The sequence below is a fragment of the Halyomorpha halys genome, unplaced genomic scaffold (assembly GCF_000696795.3).
Source record: "Halyomorpha halys isolate HHAL.00 unplaced genomic scaffold, Hhal_1.1 Scaffold479.1, whole genome shotgun sequence".
NCBI classification, from domain to species: domain Eukaryota; kingdom Metazoa; phylum Arthropoda; class Insecta; order Hemiptera; family Pentatomidae; genus Halyomorpha; species Halyomorpha halys.
Window position 1 is genome coordinate 332817 of NW_027109057.1, and position 15392 is coordinate 348208.

General features: G+C 28.8%; 1 protein-coding gene across 4 annotated transcripts in view; it reads right to left on the reverse strand.

Annotated features, from left to right (window-relative positions):
* The window catches only part of net, a 107155-nt gene that overhangs the window by 40118 nt on the left and 51645 nt on the right, over window positions 1-15392 (reverse strand). Inside the window, exon 1 of one of the 4 annotated variants that reach the window (XM_024362395.2) lies at window positions 15126-15235. The exons of the other annotated variants lie outside the window; for them this stretch is intronic. The gene's annotated coding sequence lies outside the window, so the exon portion shown is untranslated. Of the gene's footprint in view, window positions 1-15125; window positions 15236-15392 lie in introns of those variants that run through there. 4 annotated transcript variants of the gene reach the window in all.

Consider the following 15392-nt stretch of genomic DNA (forward strand, 5'->3'; position numbering starts at 1 on the left):
TCCCCCCTCAAACAATTGTAGCGACTTCCTGTATTTGTATACAAAATATATGTTAATGTTTATTTAAGTTCTTTTTTGAAAAATGAATTAAAAAAATAAAATATCAAAATGTATATTAGTTATCAAGTAAATATAAAATAAATGTTTCATTTATGAAGTTTCTGGTTATATATTGCTATAAATATATAATATTTTTATTTTGTAATACCTGTAATATTTCTATTTTATAAAACGTATTCTAATATTAAATATCTAAAAATAAAGATTGTCAGACAGTAGAGTTTCATATCGGAAAAAAATACAAGGATCTGAGAGCAAAAACATTAAAGTGTTTAATGTCCATATTTATAAGTTGAACTTTAACTAAAGCGAGGAAAAAGTAAGCGTGGAGGGAAAGAAATATTCCCTCTTAAAAGGGGTTAATTTTATAAACTAACCTATATAGTTATCGACGTACAGTCTGGTCAAGAAATAAATGTTCCAGCCTTTTTTGGGGAGCTAAAGTAATATATTATGCTACTTCTACAGTTTCACCAACCTCTATTGCTAATTGAGGTAAAACGTACGGCTGAAGCTAGCGATGTTTGCACATAACGCCTAATACTCATAATTATAGTCATCAAAAATCTATTAAGGACCAACTAAAAAGAATATAGATATCTTAGAATATTTAGGAATATCGTATTCTGAAATTCATTATTGCTTTCACATACTTCATATAATCCAGGAGAAGCGATGCAATTTTTAGGTTTTTTTTTTTTTTTTTTATCGAATTTAGTACTGCCAAGTCTGTATGCTATACCATTTTTTTTCCAAAAAAATAGAAACATTTATTTTCTGAAAAGATTATTCCACAATTATAAAAAAGATTGTATGAATTAATAATGTTGAGTGTATTAATCATTAATTGTACAATTATTGTATGAATTTAAAATATTGCATTGTATGGTTGAATGAATTCAAAACGTTTATTCTTAAGTTAGTCAATTAAAAATTATAAAAGGGATAGTAAGAATTAAAAATTTTGATTTTAAATTCGAAATTGATAGTGAATTAAAAATGTAATTTGTTAGTGATAGTAATCAGTACTCATGTACAATTCTCCCAACACATTCGGCTGAAAGAAGTTACATTACATATTGGGGAAGAAGCCATATCATAAAAAATCATCGCGTAATTTATTATAATTAGTCAATGTTACTAAAGCTAAATTCATAAATATTTTAATTTTATACAATAATTGTGACAAAATTACTTCAGAAACTACTTGTTTGCGATTGTCTGAAAAATTAGTACACCTACAGGCTTTGAAATATTTTTAAAAAAAGACAATAAAAAAAGAAAAATTGCATGCCTCCTATATACGGGGACATTTTCACAGTATTTAATAATAATAATTTAACACTTCAAAGCATAGAGTAGTTGTGGTATTCAATTCTGTTTTGTTAATTACGAAATATGTTGATTATTTTTTTATTTATTGACAGTTTATTTTTATTGTTTATATTTTGCATATTTCTTAATTTTTACTTAAAGAATTGCTTTTGGGTTGTATTTTAAATAGTATTACTTTTAGTAACATGTCATTTTTTTTTTTTTGTAGTTATGTATATTTTAGTTAGAAATTTTTATTTCTTTAGCACAATAACAATTTTTCGATTTTTCATCGATTTTATAATTAAATTATATTTTTCTTATCTAGTACCTCACATTTTGTTTGTTATTTTACCTGCTAAGACAATCCCAATCATTATTTCACCAGGTCATTACTGAGTTAAATGAGAAAATAAAAGGTAAAGTGTGGTATAGAAATAAAAGTCTATAATAATAAAATGGCATATAAAATAATTAAATACACAGAAAAAGCACACAATAGCAGTAAATAAAAATAAAATCCCAACATGCTTAAAGCAAATAAAATACCAATCATAAATCCTAATCAATTAATTAATCGAACGGAACAAAGAAGCAATTTGGCAATAACAAAGAGAACTAATTGTTGTTAGCAAGAGGGAAGTGATGCTGATGAATATGGAAGGGAGGGTTCACATGAAGAAGCCGCCAGGGAACTAATGAAATGTTAAGTGATACGGCTTGTTAGTCCTGTAGGCTACGCTACACTTTTTAATTGCCGCCGTCGCTGGTTCTGTTGTCAACGTGTTCTTCCTATATCTGGAGGGGACTGTGAGAAGGGAGCGTAAGACAATACGAAGTGGCGAACATGGGAGAAAAATATTAATCCGAAACAATAAAAATTATAAATTGTACCATATAACTCCTAAATTTGAACAAAATAGTATAATTAGTAATCATATCAGTCAAATGCACTAATATTAGTATAAGCAGTAACATATAGGAATATTGGTTGGGTAGGTCGTGGAACGAGGTTGTAGAGTAAGTAAGCCAATGTACTCCTGTTTCCTAGAAACGAATTTGAGGTTGGGTGTAGTGGATAATTATTTATTCTTGTAAAACATTCGTGGAACAATCCTGGAGTCGGGACCCTCCTAGGACACACCCAGCCTCTAAAAATGCGATCATTACAATCATTTTATTAGTTACATGAACCCCTTTAACACACCTCTGAAACTAAGGAATCGGAACGAAGGAAGGTGACGTTATTTCGACGATCAGATCCGATAACACATTCTGATACTGTAGCCGTGAGTGAAACCTGTAAGTTCGGGGAAACCTCCGGGGCCCACCAAGCCTCGTAAAATGGATACGATTAATTAGGGAAAAATCTTTGTTTTTCTTTTTATGTCACCCTTCTTGGTCATTTATATTATACGGGAGGAGGGTATCTGGAGGTAACCAGTTTTCAGTTGTTTCTATTTAATGGAACCGCCACAGAAATAAAAATACTCGACACCCCAGGGCGAATTCGAAAGGCCGCCGCCGAAGTTCCCAGGCTACAAAGACCTGACCCTCAACCACCTGATCTAGCGACGGCCCATTTGGGGAAAAATTTGGCCGCCGAGCAAGATTCTGACCAAATCACCTCCTTGCACAACCGTTGGTGAAAATAGTACTTCCCTATACAGTACTGCTCCCCAGACGCTTCATATATTGTAGCGATACGGATTTATTTTATATTTATAAACAAATACATTTATAAATATATATAAAACTTCTGTTATAAAATGATGGTATAAATAAAAATAATTATACCTCTTATTTATTTTTTGTTTTTTGTCCTATTTCTAAAAGCTCATAATATATCACCTTAGGCGTACTCCTTTGTTAGAGGGCGCACGAAGTATAGTACCGGGAGGTCTTTCTAAATTCCCCAGTCGGGCGGGGAGGGGGCGAGAATATTTTTTACTTCTCTGGCAAAATTTAAGCAGGTTTAGTAGATTGCTAGATAGATTGATAGATATGCAAACGTAAATTAGTGAAGGTTGAAAATACATTGTGATTCTCCTTAAAAATAAGTATTGATGTCTGACAGTTGATTTTTTTTTTCTATGACGAGGTACATATAATTGCAATTATCCTTACAAATGTTTAATGTGATTGGTCGAGGTAACATACCGTGATAGCGGACCATAAAAGGTGAAAGGTTTAATCAGAAACTTCAATTCTTATTAATTTATCTAATCAAGCCAACTGTAGTATTATGGATATTAATGACTTTTTAATTCAAATAAGAATTATATTTATTCATTCACCCCTGTTGTAGCCTAGAGACATACAGAGGAAATTGGTCTAGTAAATAAAATTACAAACTATTTGTACATAATAAGAAAAATAAACGAAACAAAATAAAAACAATAAATAACTAGAAACATTTTAATGTATAAAAGAAAAAGAAATACAAAAATTAAAATAACAAAAAAGAAAAAGTTTTGTGAGTTCTAAGTATACAAAAATAATAAAATACCACTTTTATAAAATAACTAACTAATAATACAATCTATAAAAGGTATTATATTTCTTTACTTAGAAATTAAGAAACATACAAAATATAAAAATAATCTGACAATAAATTACAGATAAAAAATATATTTTGTAATTGACAAAGAAAAACTATAAATATATAAGAAAAAATATATAAAAAAACTGAAAATTCTAGATGAACAAAAATAAATTGTATTAATTGAAGTACAATACTGAAATATATACTAACGGTTAATTACAAATAAATCATAACAAAAATTAAAAAAGTTATTGAAATAACTACAAAAGTTAGTTAGTTATAATGTTGGCTGAATGGTTACCAGACTTAAAGGATATTAAAAAATATATATAAAAACATCATTTATGCGACCTAACTCTGAAAAACTACGTTAATTTATGAATTTAGTAATCAGCATTATTCAAAATTAATTATTATTTACAAACTCAAGTAGGTAACATTGATTTCACTCACTAAAATAAATGAATTTAAGGATGATGTCGCCAAAGAATGATACATTTTTGTATAAATATCATTTTCTCCCAATGAAATGAAAGCTGGGAATCGAATTGAAATTTGATGTTGCGCTTAGCATCCTCGGTGTTACTGAACACACTAGTATAATAAATATAATTAAAGAGCGGGTCAAATGTCATTTCTATAATTAAACTTACAAGAGGGAGTAATAATTTTTTTTTTAAACACTTTATTTATTGATAAATATTACAATCTTCCATTGCTGGGCAATAAATAATGGTGATAACTGAGTTGGGCAAATTCATACTAAAATAAAAAAAGAAATAAGATTAAAATAAATAAATAAATGAAAAAAAAATTACATAAAAAAAAATAAAATCGCTCTCTAAATATACATAAACATAGGGATAAAAATCAAACTATGTACATGAAAAGAAAAAAAAAATTAAAATAAAATAAAAATAATCACTGGTCACATCTATACTTTTATATACAATATTTGTAAGCAAGTACTGTTTCTAGACCAAAGGTCTCGTAAGGAGGGGTTTTCACTCTCTTTTTACTCACTTTGTGAGACTGGGTGGGACTCTTACACAGCTGGATTCAAGCCTGGATGCTTAGAGTTTGTATTTATTAGTTTGTTCAGGAGTTTGAGTTGGTAATAATAATTTTGATTATTACTTTGGAATAACAAAGGATTCGAACACATCATGGCCTGTGTTTTTAAAAAATTGTTTTGTGCAATATTACATTATTTCAAATATTACAGGCAACGGTGGTATATAAACAGTGGTGAGAGAGCTCATTCACACTATATTTATCAAAATATAAACTAAGTTATAACAAAATTTGAAATTAAAAAAAAAAAAAAAAGGTCATTTAAGTTCTCAGTATTTACCAATGATTATGGTCTTCTAAAAATCAATTACACAACAACGATGTACTCCATTTAGACTTAACCTTTACGAAATAAAATAAAAAGTGCAGGAGAGTGCAAAGCGCATCTACCCAGGTGCAGCCCGCAGAACCGGTCCACCTCCACCTGTTGTGCACTGCGGCAGTAATACATGTCGTTACGGTGGCTCCACTGCTCTGTCGGTAATTATAGTTATTACAGAAGTGATATATAACGCAGGAGCAATCGTCGAGCATTTAGTAATACAAGTTCTTTATGAGTATATTTAAATATATATATCTCATACAAGGGGCATTCTGTTTATTTTTACAGAATATTATCATTTTTTATGACATTATTCAGAATATTATCTGTTAAAAAATTAAAATAAATTGGCTCATAAATGCATAATTAGTTTGCACTATAAGTTAGTAATTGTTTCAACAATCTAACAAGAATTCGAATCGGACGGATTAAATAATTACGAATTTCTCTTCCTCAATGCGCAAAAAAGTGAAGAACATTTGGGTTGCTAATTGTGTTATCAAGAGCAATCTGTAAGTTTTTTATATTAATATTATAATTAAAAAATATAATATAAAAAAACTTCAGTTTTAACAGTATAAAATAAGAAAAGTTTATAGTTATGATAATATTTCTCGTAGCAAAATTACATATTTTTTTTTACGTCGTAAAAAGTATGAAAATATAAAACAGTTTACCAAAATTTGCATTCTACTCTTAACCATATATTAAATACCAAATTGGTACGGGATCAATTTTTAAAATACTAACAGTGAGTTTATGTAATTAGACATCCTTTCAATTAAAAGACTTACAAGGTTATTTAATTTTCAAAATTTAACTATTTAATGACTAATTGCTGACAAAACAATTATCAGATCAGCGAAAACGCTGCGCACGAGTCCCCTACCGGTATAAAACAAAATCGTGTCAGAAAAGATTTTATGTTTATGCTTTTCTTCATTTTTATAACCTTCTACGATAAAAAAAAAGTTAATTATCAAAGCCTTTTATAGTTCATATTTAATTATTTTTCATTACTAATAAAACTGGTATAATTTTTTCCAAATAAACAAAATCAAAAAACAAATTTTTTAAAAACTTAGTCGTTGGGCTCTGCCACACCATTTCAATAAGGCTCAAATCTACCTGATATTGAAGAACATCGATTATCCCAGATAAATCAAAATCATTGGAGCCGTTTTTGAGAAAATCCAAAAAATTATAAAATAGATTATATAAAATGGTTTTATAGGTTTTAATGAAAAAAACATCCCGAATACACATCTACCGAAAATTTGTCATTTCATTTTCGAATGACTTTTTGTTTTTTTTAGATAGGCTGTTCACAATCACAAACATTTCATTTAATGATACTTGGTTATTTGAACTCAGAGAACCTCAAACTATATCGAAATACGTTGATATCGTGGACACTCGAAGCAATTAAATGTTATGGGCTTAAGATTTTGTTTTTAATTGGCTTTCTATTTATAGATTCTAAACCAAGGACTTTAATTATTCATATTAAAATTTAAAAAAAAATTATTATTCTCATAAAATGTTTTTCTGTTGCTGACTTCTTCCTGTATATTATAAAACATTTACGTTAATCATAACTACTCGAATCACGATATGTGCCGAAGACATTATCGGAGATTACTAATGGGGTTTTAGGCACAATCGTTTTACTATTGATCCAATTTTTTTATCACGTCAAACACTACACAAAAAGTTGGAATACAACGGCATAGTTCAACAGCTTTCTATAGATTTCAAAAAGGCTTACGATTCCATAAACCACAAGAAGCTGTACAATATTTTGATTGAACAGGCAATATCAAAGAAGTAAATTAATATTTTACGGAATATTGCATCAAGAGTTATCTGGTAGATTTTGGTTTGGGTAGATTGGGAATTCCTGGGAAGAGGAAATTTTAAGATATTTAAATCGAGCAATATTTAAAAAGCGTCTGAAATTGAAAAATTGCATGAAATCCTCCACTCCCGCCCTCCATGGTAGCCTTACTTATCTGACTTTTCAAACAGGCAATTATAGGGAATAGGCTGGTCATGTCACAATCTCACAAGAGGAGATCATAACACAAAAAAGGCAATCCTTCCCCGCCGGTCCCGCCCCGCTAAGACCCCCGGGGAGCGACGGTCCTATATAACTTTTGAAATATTAGCATAAAATGGGAAGTGGATACTTAGTTAAATAGTTAAATCGAGCCATGTTTAAAAAGCGCCTGAAATTGAAAAAACGGCATTAAAACCCTCCACAACACGGGTATTATTATTATTTTCATAAAATATCTCGGAATGAAAACAAATTGATAAGCTCTACTATTAGTTGTTTCAGTATTTGATATTTTAAAATTAATAAAAACTAATCAATTATTTGTATCAAAATAATCGATCAAAAATTTCTTTAATCTCTCTTTTTTTAAACATGAATTAAACAACAACGTAACTACTACGACGGACAATCCCACATTACAAAGAAGCTAAGTACTTACTAATTTCTAAGCCTTGATGCATAGATAAGATTACAAAGAACTAGATATCATTATTCTTGACTACACTCTCATTACACAGAAGATGGAAAGGACGAAGATACCCTGGCACCCTCTCAGAGGCTCGCAGTAACAGCTCGAATACTAACAGGACAAGACACCCCGAGATAATGGCCGAGTGGCGCCACACCTGCCTCTCTCTGTCTGCCTGTCACCGCTACAGGTGTCTTTCGCAGGTAGTCCTCTTGAGGATTATCTATAGTAGAGGGTGTCCCACGGCAAGTCATCTTCAGCCCTCCTCTATTTTACATAATCCTCTTTATAAGCCACAGAGGCTTACCGACTGGGCCGTTTTGTGTTAACATGTCTTTTAATTAGACTTCTGTATACAAGTATACACCTGAAAATAGATTTCAAAATCAACAATCCATAGAGGCACTTATTTGCAGAGAGAATTTTTTTTTTTTACAAGCAGTGCCACCCAAATATATTACTCAATGTCACAAGATACTTATCAATCCATTATGACATATAATATTAATAAATTTTTATTTTGTTTTATCTTCATTATAGAAACATACCATTAAACAGTATACAACTAAATCACAACTTAATTTTTTTCCTTTTAGTTTTCCTTGTGTCTGTTTTAATCACTCATTCGTCCCATATTTATATTTTCCAATCCGTCACAAAAACAGAACTTATGATGAAAAAAAAATCATTTAAATTTGAAACTTAATTAAATGACAGACTTGAAAACCGATAAATATCGATATATAATAATCAATAAGAAATACTTAAAACATTAGGCTCAGAATCAATAGGTTATTTTGATTAGTTCAAAATGTTAGCTTAGTGTACTAAGGATTATCATGTAAAACAGCTATATTTTAAACGTGTAATTATTTAATTGAAAATATTGGGGACCCTCGTTTGATCTGACCACAAAACCTTAACCCTTGGTTAAGAATAGGAAACATATTTTTTGATATATTGGGATAGATAATGAGGTAAGAGGATCCTTCTGTATTGCATTAGAACCTATAAAGTAGATATCTGGTCCTTCATAGGGTTAATAAATAAACCTGGCGGTTGAACGTGTATGCTGGCCACACTAAGTCCTTTTAAAACATTTTGTTAAGAAACATTACGTCCTTGCCAAATACTGATTCAAGATAATACGAATCATAAAAAATATACTCATATAATAAAATGGCCTATTCAATAATATTTAGAATGTGATTCTAGCTCAAAGAATACTTGTTACTATTGTAGTAGAAGCCTATACCTTGGTTAATTTTCAAAATAAATCGTTTGTCGTTATCTTTGTTAATTACCAGCAACTTAAAATCATTTCCGAATTAATGTTTAATGTTGGACAATGGAGAAGCGTTTTTATTCAGAACTGAAGTTAAGTCCATGATCACATGAACTTCACTTATAAATTTCTTCATTCTACTGGAAACTCCCAACCATTTACTCCTAACGATCGACCAAAAATCCTCGAGATGCTAAATGAGAGGAGACGGCAAGGTGTGGAAGCTAGCGCCATTAGGCGACAGAAATAACCGCTGCTGCGGTAGGTCGCTCGTAGTCCCACCCTAAAGTGGAGGTGAAGGCGTCAATGGGAGGATAAATGTGGGGTGTTGATGTCTATGGTCTATATCTACTAGATTCAATAAATAAAATACATTTATAATAAATAAATATTCATACAAATTCTTCCTTTTATTTATTTTTTTTTCAATATTTCACATATATGATTTATTTAAACATATTTATTTCTCTAAAGATCATTGAAATGTATGATTTATAACATATTAATTTCTACTTTTATTTCTCTAGAGATCATTCATTGTATTATTTATTTTTAAATTACCATATCATTCAATTTTTTTCTCACCTTTTATTTACCTTTTAATCCTATCTGATTTGTATTCTACTATAACCTGGAGGAGGCAGCCGTTAACGGAAGGATAAATGTAGAAATGTTTTCGTCTATCGTCCAAGAGATATAATATATATTATACATTTATGTAAACAAAGCATTCAACTAATTTTTCTCTTTTATTTAATTTTTATCTTTTATTTCATTCCATTTTTAATTTTTTTTTCTTCTGTCTTTTACACGTATCATTTATTTACATATATATTATTAATTTATGATGTGTGTTCAAAAAATACTAGACACCTGCCCAAGAGTTTTTATCAACGCGTCCTAGGAGCAGAGAAAGAAAATATTTTAAATAATTTTAGAATTCTTTGTATATTATCGTATGTCGCATTTGCAATACATGTATTTAATGGATATCACATACCAATCAATACATTTCTTTGTGGAGAGCCTGAACAAAAGATTGTTGATCATATTAAATGAGTTTAAATATACAAAAAAATTTTTAAAAAAGCCAAAGGTTGCTTCCAGTAAATTAAACAAAAAAAATTATATGCATTTTCATAAAAAAATGAAACTTTTGGGCTTGAATTTTGGAAGATAAATTCACAACTCCTCACAATGTTATCCAAATTTAAAATTCAAGTTTTTTAAAGTTATTTATAAAATAAAATATTATTCCTCTTTTAGTGGTATGAATTTCACCGAAGGAAAAAACTAAACTAAAATTTAAGTTATAAGTCGTAAGGAATAGAATCTAATATAGGATAAAAGGAATAGAGGAATCTATATAGTTGAAATTTAGTAATATTTCCATCACGTGTAATACATAAATATACACCCACGCTTACGTTGACGTAATAAGATATGAAATAATAGTAAGCGACTCAGACCCGACCTCCCACACTAACCCATATAACATCCACAAGACCAGATGTTGGCAGGTCTGGGCGCCAGTTCTTGTATAGCCCCCTGTTCTACCTGTCCTGTGCCTGGCCTTCTTGACGATGACACATGTCAAACTTGGTCCTGCGTCTGGTTCAAAATGGAGCTACTGATATTTACAGCCAGTGAAAATCGGAAGAAAAATTAGAGCTTCTACTGATAAAAGATAATGTATATATTTTCAATACAGTTAAGTTATTAAGAAAAGGATGAGATTGAAATTATAAAAAAATGTTAGCTATTTACCTATTAAACTAACTCCTTAAAATGTATAAGATCCGAAAGTCAACGTTGTACAGCGCGATATTTGTCTTGAAAGGATGGCTAAAAATCATTTTCTATTATTTACTAATTACCAGTTATATATAGTATTTTAATTGAAGTATTTAATGCGACAACAATCACGGACATATTAAAATTAAACATACTATGCTTTTCACTAGGATATTACATTGTAGACTACTATAGGGCACGAAGGAGAATTAGTAAACTCATTGATAAAAATTGCAGTTGTTTTTGCTAAAAAAAAAAAATATATGATAACATAAAATTAGGAGCTAATAGGGAAAAATGTGAACAATTCAGTAGTAAGAGTAATTTTAATACACGTACAATAATTTAAAGTGAAGACTAATATAATTTGATTTAATAATTTTTAAAATGATGTTTGTAAATAAAAAAATAATAAAATATATACATATATTATAAACAATTTTAAAATAAAATGAAAATATCGAAAAGCCTAAACAACAGAGGGGGCGACCCTCTTCAAATATGGACGGGACAGGCGCCTTGAAAGTTGAAGTGGCCCTTCTAACATGGAGAGAGTCTTTCAGCGACAACCGCACTTCCGATGGTCGGAGTCAACAGGTTTGTATATCTCAATTATAATACTTGCCTCATTTATTTTTATTATTTATATCTTAAATATTACTCAAAATTGAATGTGATTGCAAACAATTTTTAATTAACTGAAAATTTTCACAAAACATAACAATTTTTTTCGTTTGTTACTTTCCTTACCATTTAAGGGGAGTATTGAAATCAGGTAAAATTTCGTTGTGAAATTTTCAACAGAGACCACTAGGTTCAAAAAAAGCATTTTTGACCACTGGTCTATTTGTCTGGTATCATGAACGGACGGGCCAGATTGATTGCTTTTTTTTTGTAGGATTTCAGCACTCTATGCTTGTGAACCAAAGAAGTACAGAACAGGTGCGACGGAATAGTGAGAAAAGGTGGTTTCCTCAGAACTGAACATTAATATTAATGAAACTTGCTTAAAGTCGTGTACTTGAAGCCCCTTTAACTTTTTTTATATGACATAAATCCAGGAAAAACAAACTACGAAAAAAAAGAATATTTTACTTGCACTCAACTCGAAAATTATACATTTCATGGTAAATTATATATTCTTATTTATTTAAAATGAATATTAGTTGTATTTTGTATTTTAGGTGTATTTTATTTATGGTAAAGAGAGGGAAAATAAGCGAGAAAAAAAAAGAGGAAAGTCATATTGAGTTGAAAGAGAAAATATGAAAAAAAAGAACCTAAGCGATGAAACAAAAAAAATCAAATAAAAAAAGTAAAAAAAAAATCATATACTATTATTATATAATGTTTACATGTTATACTTATATGTTGTAAGATTAAAAAAAATATCTGATTAGATTTGAATAAGTATGATGTGTAGCTAGCAACACAATGAAGTAGGGCATCACAACTTTGCTGTTTTTGAATAAAGTTTTTCTCTCTATCTCTTTTTTATCAAGTCATAAAATTGCTTCAAAAACATCTAAATTAGATCAGCACTAACAGAGTACGGCTTTATAATAATGTTTTTTATAATAAGTAAGTTTGTACTTATTTATATTCTTAATGGGCCGCTATCCCAACCATATATACGTATCTAAAGTCAACTATAAACATTATTAAAAGCTTTTTTTTCTTTTTTTTCCTCCATCTAAGTAAGGTACATAATCGGTAAAGTACATAATAAGTAACATAATCGGTTCAAGCAGCCGATAAGCAAATATCAAAAGATCAATTCGTTTTTTGGTCATTGTTTTGTCAGTTGAAAAAAAATAATTATATTATGTAGAAATTTGAAAGGTGATTTAATTCTGAAAAAAAAATTAAAAAGTATTTTGATCAGTTTTCCGAGCAATTCGAATTTGGTTTATTATTTTTTTCTATTATTCCTAATGCTCCTTGGAAGCGTAATTAAATTGTGAAATAAGACAAAATAAATAGTAATAAAATCTCTAATGAACAATATTAGTAAACATGCAGCAAGAAATTATTGTATTTGTCTTAACAAGCAAAGTGGCAAACCGGTCAAATCAGATTTTTTTTTTTTTTTTCTAATAAGGGCGTATTGTGATAAATACAATCGGTTAACTATTCTGTCAGGTGTATCATGCATTTGCTATGTGACATGGTACAAAAGATGCGCCTGCTAGAGTCCAGAGATACATCTCATCAAAACCTGAAAGAGTTGGTGGCAAAATTAAGTAAATTGCATATGAGATGACTGCATATCTGCTAACGATTTCTGCAAACCTTTTTTGTTAGCAGACACAATAGTAAGGTCAAAACAGGAGAAAACGAAAATAAACGGTTCAAAAACTATTTTAAATGAATAATTAATAAACTAAAATCCTATTGAGCTCCAAGGTAAACTATACTACTATACTAAATTCCATTTTTTAATAAGGATACGATAAGACTTATTTTTAAGTATTTATTTTACTTATTTCTACTATGTACAAATAAATAATTAAGCCTGTTACTATTATTTACAAAATATTTCCAGTACATATTTAAATGATATTCAACACATGTTCTGCGTATCGTAACACCGATATGAAGAAAATTTTAAAAACAACTTTATATTTTTTATATCCGCCTTATCTGTCCGAAAAACTTATTGAAAAAAATATTAATAATAGGAAAACAAAAATAAAATCTTATTGAGAAAAAATATTAATAGCCATTATGACCTTAAAATCTCTGATAATAATAAGGAATATATTGTTATATGGAAATAGATGGTAACAAATCGTAAAGAGACTTTATAATAAAACATTATAACAACAGTGATAAAATTGAAATAAATATAAAGATCGACTTACAGAAGCAGACATAAACCTATAATAGAATCAATGCAAACGTAACATATTTTGTTACACAACGTCAATATCATTAAATAAATGATTTTAGATTTTATTTCTAAAATAGATAAATTCAGTTGTAATAAAGTAATCAATTATTCATAAAAATAATTAAAACTCTTAAACTGCTATTCTGATGTCAGACATACAATTCAACGAATAAGTTTAAAAGATATAATTTATTTTTTCTAAGTAAATAATAACATTAAGATGTAAAAATAATAATTAAGAAGTAAAATAATAACAAACGTCGACCAGCATGAAAAAATGTTCGCTGGAAGTAAATAAACATATAAGGTAAGGTTCAAATTAAATCTTAGGACTAAATTAATTATATAACAAAGCAACAATAACATTTAAAGCAAAAACTAAGATATACATTAAAATTTTAAAATGTGTTAAAAGAAATCGAAACTAAAGAAGGCATAGGGTTATTATAGAATAGATGCGAACATAACTTAATTGATTGAAGACCTTTATAATTATAAATATAACTTTTTATATTCACAAAAATAATGGAAATAATAACTATCTTGATGTCTGATAGATGACTTTCTAAGATTATTTTTTTCTAAAGTAAAATATATATTTTTTTAAGAACTAATAGTAAGAAAAGTTATAAAATGAGAGATTAAATTTTAAATTCATAAATAGATAATTTTCGATTCATAAAAATAATTAATATAATAAACAGCTATCTTGTTGTCTGATAGATGACTTTGTAATATTATTTTTAATTTCTAAAGTAAAATTTCAATTTTTTTGAAGAATATAGTAAGAAAAGTTATAAAATGAGAGATTAAATTTTAAATTCATAAATAGACAATTTTGGATTCATAAAAATAATTAATATAATAACCAGCTATCTTGATGTCTTATAGATGAGTTTCTAAGATTTTTTTATTTTCTGAAGTAAAGTTTTAATTTTGTTTAAGACTAAATAGTAAGGAAAGTTATAGAATGAGAGATTAAATTTTAAATAAAAAAATTAAATTCATTAAATTTAATTTAATTCATGATTTAAATTAATAAATAGATGATTTTCGATTCATAAAAATAATTAAGACAATAATCATCTATCTTGATGTCTGATAGATGATTTTCTAAGTAAAATTTCAATTTTTTTGAAGAACACATAGTAAGAAAAGTTATAGAATGGGACATCATATTCATAAATGTAAAATCATCACTGACTTTATTGGAAATATTTACAATAAATATATGAAATTCTGAAGAGCCTTTACGCGTTTTTACGAATTTCTAAGCGACTAATTACTATTAATTAGAGAAAACTGTTTACTTGAGCCGAAAAGAAGCGAGGAAGCTCCTATTGCGACGCTCCTCCAAGACAGCTTCGGGAATAGTGTTGATTGTGCTAATCAACTCATTGTATGCCTAGGGCTAACTGATACAGAACAAACAGTAATCTGAATATGAAAGAGGATAATTTGCATCGTGTCAGAGGTAAACTGAACCCAGATGTCGCCCGCTACACCTGAGCATAGCACCTGTTTGTAATAGCCCAAGGTTCTCTACATTATACCGATATACTATAATTATAAATATA